This window comes from Vipera berus (assembly GCF_964194415.1).
Source record: "Vipera berus genome assembly, chromosome: 9".
Taxonomy (NCBI): domain Eukaryota; kingdom Metazoa; phylum Chordata; class Lepidosauria; order Squamata; family Viperidae; genus Vipera; species Vipera berus.
In genome coordinates this window covers 4177950-4192189 of record NC_138212.1, presented here as the reverse complement: position 1 = coordinate 4192189, position 14240 = coordinate 4177950, and the positions used below count along the sequence as shown (strand labels likewise).

The 14240-nt window shown below is 38.9% G+C and overlaps 1 long non-coding RNA gene across 2 annotated transcripts; it reads right to left on the bottom strand.

Annotated features, from left to right (window-relative positions):
- Positions 1 to 37: 37 nt before the first annotated feature.
- Positions 38 to 13093, bottom strand: LOC308672105. Of its 2 annotated transcripts, none has more exons than XR_014027345.1 (7): positions 13062 to 13093; positions 11328 to 11468; positions 9848 to 10119; positions 8618 to 8685; positions 5107 to 5226; positions 3600 to 3848; positions 38 to 1838 (listed from the first exon to the last, which is right to left on the bottom strand). It is a non-coding gene; the product is annotated as an uncharacterized lncRNA (long non-coding RNA). The 2 variants fall into 2 exon arrangements; XR_014027346.1 differs by having other exon boundaries at positions 3600 to 3845.
- Between the last annotated feature and the right edge of the window lie 1147 nt (positions 13094 to 14240).

Below are 14240 nucleotides of genomic sequence, written 5' to 3'. Positions count from 1 at the left end.
AAAAGGCACATCCATAAACTGTATTTCAAATTAACATTTTCTCCTCTGAACATTTAAAAGATTATCTCATATTTGTAGAAAAGTCTTATTGTAGATGGTGCTAATTGGTAGTGTGTAAAAAGGTAAAGGTTCCCCCGCACATGTGTGCTAGTCGTTTCCGACTCTAGGGGCCGGTGCTCATCTCCGTTTCAAAGGCGAAGAGCCAGCACTTGTCCGAGGACGTCTCCGTGGTCATGTGGCCGGCATGACTAGACGCCAAAGGCGCACAGAACGCTGTTACCTTCCCACCGTAGTGGTCCCTATTTTCCTACTTGCCTTTTTACGTGCTTTCGAACTGCTAGGTTGGCAGAAGCTGGGATGAGTAACAGGCACTCACTCTGTTACGCAGCACTTGGGATTCGACCCGCCAAACTGCCGACCTTCTGATCTTAAAGATACATAGTAAGCTCCAAACTTTCACACCAGACTGAACAAACTACATAGTAGCTTGTACCTGCCAAGATTTCAAAACAATTCTCAATTTCTATAGAAGGATTTTGTACTGCAATTCTCAAACTTCCATAGAATCATTTTGCATTGCAATTCTCCACTTCTATAGAACCATCTTGTATTTTAAAACTTATCTTCCATTGCAATTCTCCACTTCTGCAAAACGATCTAGTATTTATTTATTTTATTTATTTTAATCCCATTTATATCCCGCCCTTCTCCGAAGACTCAGGGCGGCTTACAATCTAAGCACAAATCAAGTATTGCAACTCTAAATTTCTACAGTACGATCTTATATATTAGAACCATCTTGTATTGCAATTCTCAATTTTTAAAGAGCGATCTTATATTTTAGAGCCATCTTCCATAGCAATTCTCCCATTGCCACAGGAATCCTCTCCTACTCCGCAGGCTAGGATGAGTTTGCACAGCCTCGGCTAGCTACGGCCCCTTCCTAAGACCGACTTGAAGCAAAAACATCTTTTTCTCTCCTATCCCCAACGTTGACTTAATGCTCTCCCTTAAAGCAAGGTTATACGTGGGCCCGGCTATTTTTTTCGCCCTAAGCCGCGAGGCGCCTTTACAAGCCGGCTCCGCGGTCTCCCCGGGGAGGCTTTGCAGGCCGCCCTTCTTCCGCAACCCGAGGCCGACCGAAAAGCGAGGCAGGCCCAGCGGCGCGTGGATCTTTCCACCGAAAACCAGCTTCGCCGGCGTTAAAGAGTATTCGCTTTTGCAGACGGAAACGGGCCCCGAGCATTTCCCCCTCTTTCTCCCAGATTTCTTCCCGCAGCCTGGCCTTGGAGTCCCCTTCTACGTGCTCCCGGCTTGCCGGGCCTTTCTGGGGCGGGTCGCCGCCGCCGCTTCTCCCGGCCGAGGCCCCATCTTCGCCCGGGCGACTCTTCAAGATGGCCGCCGCTGGCGGTTGGGGATGGAGGCTCTGAGGAGGGAACTTCTCCCTCCGGGTGTCCTCCTTGGCGGGGAAAAGGAGCCACGCCGCCTCGCCTCAGCTCGGGCGAGGCCGGCCGCCCTCCGCTTCCCCGCGTCCCGCCGGCAAGAGCCCGGGAGCCTCGCCCGCGCTTCTCCGCGCTTCCCCTCACGAGAAGGCGCCTCAGTGTGTACGTTCTCATTAAAGAAACAAAGAAAAATGTCACCACACATCCAACATTTGGAGTAGCTGCGTACAATATTTTTTAAAATATAAACCTGGTAAAATAAAATAAACAAATGCCTCATTCCCCTGCAAAAACATAAATGGATGACAATATTTGTCATATTTATATGAAGAAATAAAATATAGGAAGTCTAGATGTCCAGCAACAGTACTCCCTGGTAGAACATTCTTATGACATCTGCAAAAAGAAAAAAAAATTAAAAGGAAAAGACTGGAACGACATGGACACTGCAATGTTTCTCTTCACTGTTTATTTGCTATTTTAATACTTTCCCATTCTTTAAGGGATAACATAGCTTTACTTATACTTCAGACAAATACCATGTTTTTTTCCAGAGCGAACAGTAGCAAAAACAAGTGGTGGTGGGATAAATTCCAAAAACAATGGATTTTGGCTTTAGTAGGTGCCAACAACTTTCATGGGATAACTTCAACATTTGACAGTTTTAATCAATGCCCTATTGTAATCCTATGGTTTCTTAATGTCAACTAGTTTTTTAATAAATTAAACTATTTTATGACTCAAAATCTATGGCTTTGATATATTCTTTATTGAAGATGTGTTAGATTGCTCATTTCAAAAATACTTCATAATTTATATTTATATATTTAGTAACACTATTTGACGGTTGATCAATATGTCAAGCTTGATGAATACTGGGATGTACTTGGAGCATTACTGATGAGACAGTGAAGCTTTCCCCACACTCCCTACATGAGTATGGCCTCTCTCCTGTATGTGTCTGCTTGTGAGTTGTCAGGTTTCCCTTTTGGCTAAAGCTCTTGCCACACTCCCTACATGAGTATGGCCTCTCTCCTGTATGTGTCTGCTTGTGAGTTGTCAGGTTTCCCTTTTGGCTAAAGCTCTTGCCACACTCCCTACATGAGTATGGCCTCTCTCCTGTATGTGTCTGCTTGTGAGTTGTCAGGTTTCCCTTTTGGCTAAAGCTCTTGCCACACTCCCTACATGAGTATGGCCTCTCTCCTGTATGTGTCTGCTTGTGAGTTGTCAGGTTTCCCTTTTGGCTAAAGCTCTTGCCACACTCCCTACATGAGTATGGCCTCTCTCCTGTATGTGTCTGCTTGTGAGTTGTCAGGTTTCCCTTTTGGCTAAAGCTCTTGCCACACTCCCTACATGAATACGGCCTCTCTCCTGTATGTGTCCGCTTGTGAGTGGCCAGGTTTGATGAGTCAGTGAAGCTTTTGCCACACTCCCTACATGAATATGGCCTCTCTCCTGTATGTGTCCGCATGTGAGTTGTCAGCCTTGCCTTTTTGCTAAAGCTTTTGCCACACTCCCTACATGAATATGGCCTCTCTCCTGTATGTGTCCGCTTGTGAGTGGCCAGGTTTCCCTTTTGGCTAAAGCTCTTGCCACACTCCCTACATGAATATGGCCTCTCTCCTGTATGTGTCCGCTTGTGAGTTGTCAGGTTTGCCTTTTTGCTAAAGCTATTGCCACACTCCCTACATGAATATGGCCTCTCTCCTGTATGTGTCCGCTTGTGAGTGGCCAGGCTTGATGAGGCAGTGAACCTTTTGCCACACTCCCTACATGAATATGGCCTCTCTCCTGTATGTGTCCGCATGTGAGTGGCCAGGTGAACGGATTGGCTAAAGCTTTTGCCACACTCCTTACATGAGTATGTCTCCTCTCTTACATGTGTTTGTTTCCGAGTGGATTGTCCTGATGCTTGGCTTAAACCTAGCCCATATTTTCTGCATGGATAAGACTTCTTCCCTGTACAACTCTGCTTCTGTCTGATCAGACATAGTAATGATCCATCAACCTTTTTTACATGTTTATATAAATATGGTTTTCCTCTACGTGACTGATTGTGAGTAACCAGCTGAAAATGATTTTTCCCATTGTTTTTATGATTCTTATTCTCTGCTTCTTTATTTCTATCTTTCAAAAAAAGAATGTCATCATCTTTACCTTTTTTCCTTTTGCTTGGTAGTCTATATTTCACCGTAACTTGGTAGGAAGCATAAGTTCTTATTTTGGGTAATGATTTTTCTGTTAGTATTTTTTCCGTTTCTTCAGCAAGTATTATAAATCCAGAATGCTTCCATTTCATATGGCGGGTGAGATAATCTTTGCAAGTAAATGCTGTTTCACAGCTGGGACACTGATGGCAAACTATTTGTTGCTTCTTCACCAGGTATGAATTCTGCTTGTGAACTACTTGCAAAGAAAAAGCAAAATTATTGGCAAAAACATATAGGACTATTTCTATGAAGAATCTTCTATGATTTATAATTTCTACCTGAGAAGAATTTCTTTTTGACAGCCCAGCAATGAAAAAAGTACACTTTAGAGTTTATAACTTTTCTTTCACATTAAAAAGTTCACTATTATTATATCTATACTTATTATATAGTTAGATAATTTGCAGTTACCCATGCAGTATAAAAATGGGTTTTAGAAATAAAGGTAATTGTTAATTAATAATTTAATTTTAATTCTTTTTAGCCATAACTTCTCTGTTGGAAGATTTTACACATGTTGTTAAAACTACATTTGAACTCAGCAGAATGAAAAGATAGACTGGACTGAAAAAAACTGAATTTGCAAGGCCCTCTTATAAAGATTTCTACATTAAAATATATGTATTAATATATCTCCATCAAAAGGTAATTTATTGTGAACAAGAATTTCTTCTGATTAGGTTTTATTTTCTATATGGAAAAATATTTAAAAGGCATTAAAAGGCATTCCTACTGTAGCCTCCAATATTATTATTTAGTTTTTATTCTGTTGATGAACCAACATATGTAACAGCATAGTTGTCAAATCTGGTTAAGGCAGAAAAAATGAAAATAATATAATTGCAGTAAAAGATTACACAAAAATTGGTAGTGTGTAGAGCCAAACAAATGTAATATATATTTTTCCTTCTATCATTATTAAAATAGCTTTCAATATCTTTGTTTGAGGGGAAAACAACGGCAGGACTTTAATTTTTTTAAAATTTTCTCATCTATTAAAAATAAGCTTACTGAAGGAAAAAAATATGAGCCATGGATCAATACTCATATTATGAATATAACCAATGCCAAATTTTAACATAATAGCTATTAATTGTTGTTACTATACAGTAATAGTGCAAGTACAAATTATCTCTCATCCTTCAAATAAAATGCGACTTAAAAGTGGAATAAGAACTGGCAAAATTCTGGAAGTCACACTAACAGCATGTCAAAACATCAGTTGTATCAACAGACACTGACTATGTGAAATTGTTCCTTGGCATCTTATGGCTTAGTGCTGCAATTTCATTTGTAAAGCCAGTATTTTGACAATATTTTGGCCTAGGATCTTAAATTACTAGACACTAAAGGGGCCATAGAAAAATTAGATACTTATTTGGATACTAAGTTTGGGAACCTCTGGTTTAGAGCTATCATTATTAATTTAAGTAATGAATCATCTAGCATTATACCATTTAGTGATTTCCATTTAGATCCCCATTTGATGCCAAGTTCCTTTCCATATTCTTCTCCATACCAGACCAGGAGCTCAGTTTGAGGTTGAATTACTTTACATGTTCTGTAGTATATTTCTGCATGATATTGGAAAGCAACAAGATTTTGTTCTTCCTCATTTCTGGCACAGTTAACATACCTATTGTTAAAAGGGTGACTGATGTTAAAAGAAAAAGATGTCATCAAAAGAAACTAGGAAATTAGATAGATCTGGGCCAGTCATTCTCTCTCAGTCCAACCTACCTCACAATATTATTGTAGTGAGGAATACTAAATGAAAGATGGTATATATTGTAAATCAAATACATACATGCATACATACAATTGTGCTATAGTCGCAACCCTAGAGTATTACTATCAGTCTTCCCCCCATCCCAAAATTGTATTTTTAATTTTTGCCCTTGCAGAGCGAAATGTATCAGTGAGATAATAGCATATTTAGAGTTACAGCGATTTTGGTCGCTGAACAAAATCCGTTGATCAAAGAGGTATTTTTTGAGACCAGTTCTAATATTCCCAAATCTGGAAAGTGACAACCTGCTTTTAAATTTTGTCCTGTACATTGATAATAGCATAAACATGTGCTTGAATTTAGGATGATTTAAACAAAACTGAAACCAAGAAGTTCTGGGGAACTTCTCAGGTCATGAAGGGATGAATATTTATACACTTATTTAAAAATTATCCCCAGTAAATGTAGAATAATCTAGGCCTAGGGCAGGGGTAGGCAACCTCGGCTCTTTTATGACTCATGGACTTCAACTCCTAGAATTCCTGAGTCAGCTCAGGAATTCTGGGAGTTGAAGTCCATGAGTCATAAAAGAGCCGAGGTTGCCTACACCTGGCCTAGGGGATGGCCAAAATGAAGGACTAAAATTTTTAGAAATCCAGATCACTTATATTCATAAGGAAAACAATGGAGACAATACATAGTATATGAAATACTAATATTACTATTTTGTATTATTTAGCCATTAATATTACAAATAACTGTTAGAAATTGTTGAGAATATTCATAGCTCGGATTGTACGTTTTGACACTCAGTTCTCTTGCTGTTTAGCTCCCAGTTGTTTTATGACCAAAGTATTTGCTATGAAATGCAGAATTCAGCTGATGAGGGGATAGTGGCGTCTCAGGGGGTTGGGAGTGGGAGGCACCGTTTTACGGTGGTTCTCCTCCTATCTCCTGGGCCGCTCGCAGTCAGTGTTGACGGGAGGGCAGAGATCCGCCCCGAGGCCTCTCATTTGTGGAGTTCCTCAGGGGTCGGTTCTCTCGCCCCTCCTGTTCAACATCTATATGAAGCCGCTGGGTGAGATCATTCGTGGTTTCGGGGTGGGGTATCATCAGTACGCTGATGATACCCAACTTTTTCTTTCCACCCCGAACCAACCCAGCGATGCCCTCGCCGTGATGTCCCGGTGCCTGGAGGCGGTCCAGGTCTGGATGGGGAGAAACAGGCTTCATCTCAATCCCGCCAAGACTGAGTGGCTGTGCATATCGGCATCTCAGGTTAACCAAGTTATTCCACCTCTAACGATGGGGGGTGAGGTGTTACCCCCCCGTTGATAGGGCTCGCAACTTGGGCGTCCTCCTGGATTCACGACTCAATTTTGAAGACCATATAGGAGCCGTGACCAGGGGGGCTTTTGCCCAGGTTCGCCTGGTGCGCCAGTTGTGACCCTACCTGGACCAAGATGCCCTACGCACAGTCACTCATGCACTCGTGACCTCCCGTTTGGACTACTGCAACGCTCTCTACATGGGGCTGCCCTTGAGGACCACTCGGAGGCTTCAACTGGTGCAGAATGCGGCCGCGCGAGTTGTGATGGGGGTCTCCCGATACTCCCACGTAACACCTCTACTCCGCGAGCTGCATTGGCTTCCGGTTGCCCTCCGGGTGAAATTCAAGGTGCTGGTGATGACCTACATGGCTTGGGTCCGGGATATCTGAGGGAACACCTGCTGCCGGCATCAAGTTCCCTTCGTCCGGTGCGCTCCCACAGGGAGGGTCTGCTCAGGGTTCCACCGGTAAGAGATTGCCGGCGGGTAACACCCAGAGACAGAGCCTTCTCAGTGGGGGCGCCTGCCCTTTGGAACCAGCTGCCAGTGGAGCTGAGGATTGCCCCCAACCTCCGTTCGTTCCGCCGGGGCCTGAAGACCTGGCTCTTCGAGCTCTCTGGCCCAGGCTGAGGACTAATTTATTTTAATTGGGGTTTTATTTATACAGGGATAAATTTAATCTTTTTTAAATTTGGTTTTTAACTTTTGTATTTTTGGTTTTTAATTACCCTGTAAACCGCCCTGAGTCCCTCGGGAAAGGGCGGTATATAAATGTAATAAAATAAAATAAATAAATAAATTGGTGGTTCAGATGCTCCGCTTCCTTATTGGTTTGTACACTGGTTCTTAGTCAATGTGTTTGTTGATGGACCCATTGGTAGAATGCCAGACTTCTACCACCCCTTCACCAGTTGAATTCTGCGTCTCACAGCAACCAATCACAAGACCAACTGACCTATATAAACAAGACACTTCACCCAAAAATGCTGCTGAAGATGTTACCTAGTTTGGTAATGAAATGTCTGGGAGCTAAATAGCAAGCTTGGAGAATAGACCCCTGCCAAAACAAACAGCTGTTATTCAGCTGTAGTCAAACTGTTCTTTTCAGCTACAGAAAGACCAAAGGAAGCTAAATTGGAACATTTATGTATCATTTTTCCAGTTGTGTACTTTCTCAGGTAAAGATCACTTTTTTGTAAACAGAGAAAAAGTTTTATGTACATGGGAAGTGAAATCTATTGAGCATCTATAGTTACCGGTATACAGAATTATTTCCCTTAAAAAAGACACAATAAAATTTGTGGACAGAAGTATTAAAATTCCAGTACATTTTGAAAGCTACTATATATCCTGATTGTACAAACTGAACATTTCTTCAAATTTTTACTCAATATCTATCCATATTTTCTGATACCATAACTCATTTCCTTGCATTGATCTACCTCTATTATTAATCATTAGTCCACTTGAACAAAGGAATTTCCTTTGTGCAAAATGTCATGGTTTCTCACATTGAAAGCTTTTGATGAGCCTCATATTGCACTTATCAAAGAAATTGGAAGCAATTTTCATTGTACAATGTATAATGCAAATATGGCTGAATGGGCAGAAATATGCTGTTCTAGTTTTGACTTATCTGTCTCTATATAATTATACCAAGTGCTTTGCAAAATATTTTCTGTTTTTTATAATTTAAACTTGTACAACTGTGACTATAAGATAACTTACTTGGAATTTCAAATAGATCAATGAAACATCCTTTTATATTCAAAGTTGACATAGTACCGTACAGCTGTATTCCATGGCATTAAAATCAGGTACGGTAATTTAGCTTGTGCTATAGGTCTTTTCAATACTATTAAAATACTATTATACAAAAGTCTCTTTAATTTTATCAAAACGTTTACCTCATCCAGTTGGAATTAGTTTCATTTTTTCCATCAACGTAAATGTAACAATTCTGCTCTCTGGTAATCTGTAATTATAACGAACATAAACTATGTATGTCATTGGGGAATTGACACAATAATGAATACAATTTCATTGTAATATGGTAATAATATAATGACATGTCTTGCCTTAATTAATCTCTAGTAAATGGGGAAGATTTACTAAATGTTATCACTTTTTAGTAAATGATAAGAAAATAATATCAAAACATTTCCCTATTTTATATTTAACAAAATATTGGTTTCAACTTGCTTAATTCAAAGAAGTGCAAATTACCCAAAGCAATAAATCAATACAGCTTCTCTAAAGAGGGATTTCCATGGCCACACATCACAATGGAGAAAACGCTGTTTTCATGTTAACAGAATAACAGAATTGGAAGGGACCTTGAAGGTTTTTTATCCAACCCCCTGCTCAGGCAGGAAACCCTATACAATTTCAGACAAAAGGTTGTCCAATTTCTTCTTTAAAATCTCCAGCACTGGAGCATCCAAAACTTCTGGAGGCAAGTCATTCCATTGATTCTTCTCACTGTCAGGAAAATTTTCCTTAATTCTAGGCTGGTTCTCTCTTTGATTAGTTTCCATCCATTGCTTCCTTCTTGTGTTTTGAAGAATAGGTTGGCCCCCTTTTCTTTGTGGCAGCCCATTAGATATTAGAATACTGCTATCATGTCAGCCGTAGTTCTTCTAGGCATACCCAATTCCTGCAACTGTTTTTTATGTTTTAACCTCCTGTCCCCTAATCTTGTTGCTCTTCCCTGCACTCTTTCTAGTCTCAACATATTTTTTAGACTAGCATATTTAAAGGAAAAACACTAAGCACAAGGACTTACATCCTGTGTCCAAAGTTATAGATTTTGCAGTACCTCTACAGTCATGAGATAAAAATTCAGATGCTTGGCAGTTCCCATACTTATGACCTCAGGAGTGCTTCAATTCTCCCCACCCGCCTATCTCTCTCCCTGCATCTATTCCTTTTTGGCCCTCTGCTACCCTGTGATCTACCACCCATGCTGATCTTCACCATCTTCCTGCTCTCATTGCTTAGCAATCACAATTGTGATCCCAGTTGTAATTATAAGGGACTACCTATAAAGCCACGTAGTACTGTAACACAAATTACGTTTACTCAATGAAAATGAAATTATACAAAACTGCTGTAAAATCCAAGAACTGTTATCATACCAGCCAGGAATAGCCACTGTTTGCTGCTGCTTCTTCCTCTGTCCTTGTCCCTTCATATGGTCCAAAATGAATTCCTGGAGACAATGTTTCCCTTTCATTCCAGACTCCAAAACCAGCTCTGGGGATACTTGAAAGGCCAATTCTAAAACCTGATGGTAAAGTGCAGCTGGCTCTATTTGCGAGTCCTAATTCAGCTGCTGTGTCTCTGATGAAAAGTGGAGGACCATGAACAGAACACTCATCAACAAAGAATGTCAGGCAATATTCACAAACTAAGAAAGTGAAGAGATAAGTGAATATGGAGTCAGTCAAATGAATTACTCTTTGTTAAATTCAGTTTTCTATAGGCATTATGAATAATATCACTTGAAATGTTTGCATATCAATGAAGTTTATCCTGCCCGTTTTTTGTTTACTAATTATTTAAACAGAATAGCAGATGAGTTGACATTCAAAGCTCAGGAAGTGACAGCAGTTGGCTATTCTTGTCTGCTTGTAAACTAAGGAAGGTTGGGACTTAATACTTGAAGGTAAAATTACCAGAAAATCCTAAGGCTGTAGACCATACTGGGAAGCTGAAGAATATCCTGGCAAAGGCAATCTCCTTCTGTATATAGGAAATTTATACATGTGGAAATGCTGCATATTGTGAAAGAATGTTTGCCAATACAGCAAACAGCTTTCAAATGCTTAAGAGAACTATCCTTCACACCAGTGGAAACAAAGAGCACAGATGATACATTTGCCTGTTTATGTAGTCACGTATGTAGATTGGTCCCTGTAAAAACTTGTCAACAGTCGTCACTTATTTACTATGTTTTCCTCCTCTGCTTGGTAGATAATGTAAAAACGCTTAAATTTTTTTAAAAGCCTGTATTGCTAAGCAATTAGGATCAAAGGAAGGAATCAGCATACATGGTTTGACATCTACATGGTAAAATATAAACCATGATGACAATATTATTTGAATGTAGTCAGGTAACAGCAATTTATTTTTACATTATGTTTGTAATCCAAGAATCCATTTGTGCCAGCAGCCCCCAAGCTTTCCAGCTCTGCAGACTGGTGGCAGGAGGGGGGGCATAGGCACAGGGGATGGTTTTGCGCATGTGCCATTTGTAGAAATGTAGATTTGTGTCCACTCGACCACTTGCACGACCTGGTTCCCCACAGGCCACGGTCTGGCACCAAGACAATGACTGGGGGGGGGGACCCCCTCCTTGTGCCACAAAAACAAAAGTCTAATAATAGAACTACTGATTGAGAATCTATAATTGTTTTAGCTAATTCTGACAAACTTTGAGAAATAATACACACACACACACACATACACACACACAGCATCCTGCTTATTTAATACAATAGTTTTAAAGTTTAATAAATAATTTGAAAAGCACAGCAAAAAATATTAAATCTATAACCATATATAATTGTTTAGGAGAAATGAAGAACAAAAATTATCATTAAAAATGCCTCTCACATAAGTAATCATCATCATTTGGTTCATTTATTTCCATGTATACTTTTCTTTCTCTCTCCCGTAATCTGTAAGTGCTAATTTCTTTGTTCTGTTGTTTTTTCCTTTCCTTTTTCTTTTCAGGCACAGCTTTTGTTTGGAAATCTAAAAAATTAAAGTATAGCACATAAAATACAATACTGTAATCTATAGTTCCATGGAAAGCAACAAAACCTCAGGTACAAGAACGGGAATTAAATCATTGTTTTTCTCAGAATTTGTATCATGCCAAGTAAGAAGTTCAAGAATTATACAGTACAATTGTATTTCATTAATTGAATTTAGGATTAACAAACCATAAGGTGGAAGATTTGGTAAAAAAATTGGGATGATCTATTATATTAGAGAGGAAGAAAGGAGACAGACAATATGTAGTACCAATATTGGAGAATACATCCAAAGGGCAACAAGAATTGACATCAGTAAATGTGTACAGAATACCTGAATCATGTTTACACTGATAGAAATCAGTATCAAATTATCTGCTTTATTAATCAGATTTTCCAGTATAGACACTGCATTGGATGAAGTGGATTAAGATACCTTCTCAGGTCCCGAAACAATTTTCCCAAGAATTACACTTTGTAGGATTAAAACACACATGAATTAATTACACAATAAATACAATGTATCTTACAATTAAGATTAGTCTATTTTTGCATATATATATATGCTAAATTATGCTGGGAAAGGTTGAGGGCAATGGAAAAAGGGGACGACAGAGAATGAGGTGGCTGGATGGAGTCACTGAAGCAGTAGGCGTGAGCTTAAATGGACACCAGAAGATAGTAGAGGACAGGAAGGCCTGGAGGAACGTTGTTCATGGGGTTGCGATGGGTCAGACACAACTTTGCAGCTAACAATAACAACATTAAGTTCTGCAGCAAAGGCATAAATGTGAACATATTTGTACATGGATGTATGTTGTCTACTTTACTAAAAAAAACTTTATAGAAAGAAAAGTTTCAAAAAGGCATTCTGCTGCAGCAATATGAACATAAACAGTTGCTTTAAGGCAGGCATGTCAAACTCACAATGTCACATGACATCGCGTGATGTATTACGACTTTTTCCTCATTGCTGGCAATGGGGTGGGCGCAGTTTTGGGATGATGCATCCGGCCCACGGGCTGGCAGTTTGACATACCTGTTTTAAGGGTTAGCCAATATGTATATATGCATGGCCAAACATGCTGAGCACTAACCTTTTTCTTTTGAATCTGAAGCACTGCTACCAAGTTCATTCAGTTTTAAAGGCAAAGTTTAAATTGTATAAGGCAAAGATGTTTCGCTATTGCTCCTAAATGTTCCTGTACAGAGAACTGGCAGCTAGCAGTAATTCATTCTAAATTTCTGTATTCTACTCTTATAGCTTCCAGTAGCACCTCAAAGATCACAAAAGATGATCACGACCCTGTAGCTATCATATCAGAAAGTTGCCAAGCGACTGAATTTTGATCCTGTGACTATGGGAATGCTGCAACAGTCATGTTGAAAACTGTTATGTCACTTTTTCCAGTGCCGTTGTAACTTTATTATTATTATTAATTAAATTTCTATACTCCCAAAGGACTCAGGGCGGTGATCATTAAACTTTGAGTGATCATTAAACTATTTAAGTCGAATACTACCTCCATTGTTTGATTTTTAAAACATTTTTAAAAAACATTGAACAATGAACTTCAAAGGAATACAGTACCTTGGTTTCCAATCAATTGTATGTTGATTCCACTAATAACAGCTTCGATCTTGACTAATGTCAGCCCTGTGACACTAGTGAGGTGGAGCTAGTGAATCACATTTTTTTTATTTTACAAAGATATTTGGGAAATACAGATTACATCCCTGTCACAAAAATATATTCTATGCTTCCCAACTCCTATGAAATCAAAGGTTTAGTGTTTTGAACAGCATAGCAAAGTTTTGTGCCATTATCTGCCTCTCATACCTCCAGGTACAATTTAATGTGCTGAACCTTTGGTAAAGGTTTGTGTTCCTTTTTAGTTTTTATTAGAGGTTTTACAATCAAAACTTATCTTGCACTGTAACAGACCCTTAGGTATATTACAATTATGTTTCTTAGCATTATTCCCAGCATTATTACTTTTCTATCTTAACACAGGATGACTGAGGTACTATATATGAGTTAATATTATCTGATAAGTGTTGCATCCTGCCACTCCCATGCTACATGATTCACATCTTTCACAGTACTGTTGACTTGATGAATTTGTATCATCTTGAGCAACTGTAACAAAATAACATAAAACTAGTAATTTTGCCAGATTGATTCTATAATGACAATTTTTCCACTTACATAAAATACAACCTTTTAAGCGACACTAGTTATATGTTGCCACTTTAAAGGGCCACTAAAGGTATTATGACCAAATATTTATTTTTCTTAACTAGTTCTTAAAAGCTGTGAAGTCTGTTTTAAGATTAATAGCATGCATAGCATTTAAACATGTGTTTTTGTCAATTTTTATGGTTTTGCATTTGGATTGCAAGTTCTCTATTGTTGGTTACCTCACTCTGAAGCAAGAATTGTAGTCTACTCTTTTACATTTCAATATCTTGCAAATTTTCAGGTATCTTTGTTACATTAAGATTATTTCAATAGCTTACCTATAAGTGTTGGTGTCCATTCCTCATCTGATTCAGAGGTTTCATTTGCAGACTTTAAGGGCTGGCGTGCATAATACATAAATGCTGGTTTAGGAGTAGGAAGACCTAATAAAAATATTAATTATCACTTCTCAGGGAATGTGTTTAATGCTGCACTATCTTTTTTTACTGATTCCATGTTTTTCTGTTCTGCTGAGGATAGCATAAGGCATAACCACAATTATACTGATAATAGAAAATAGGGAATTTT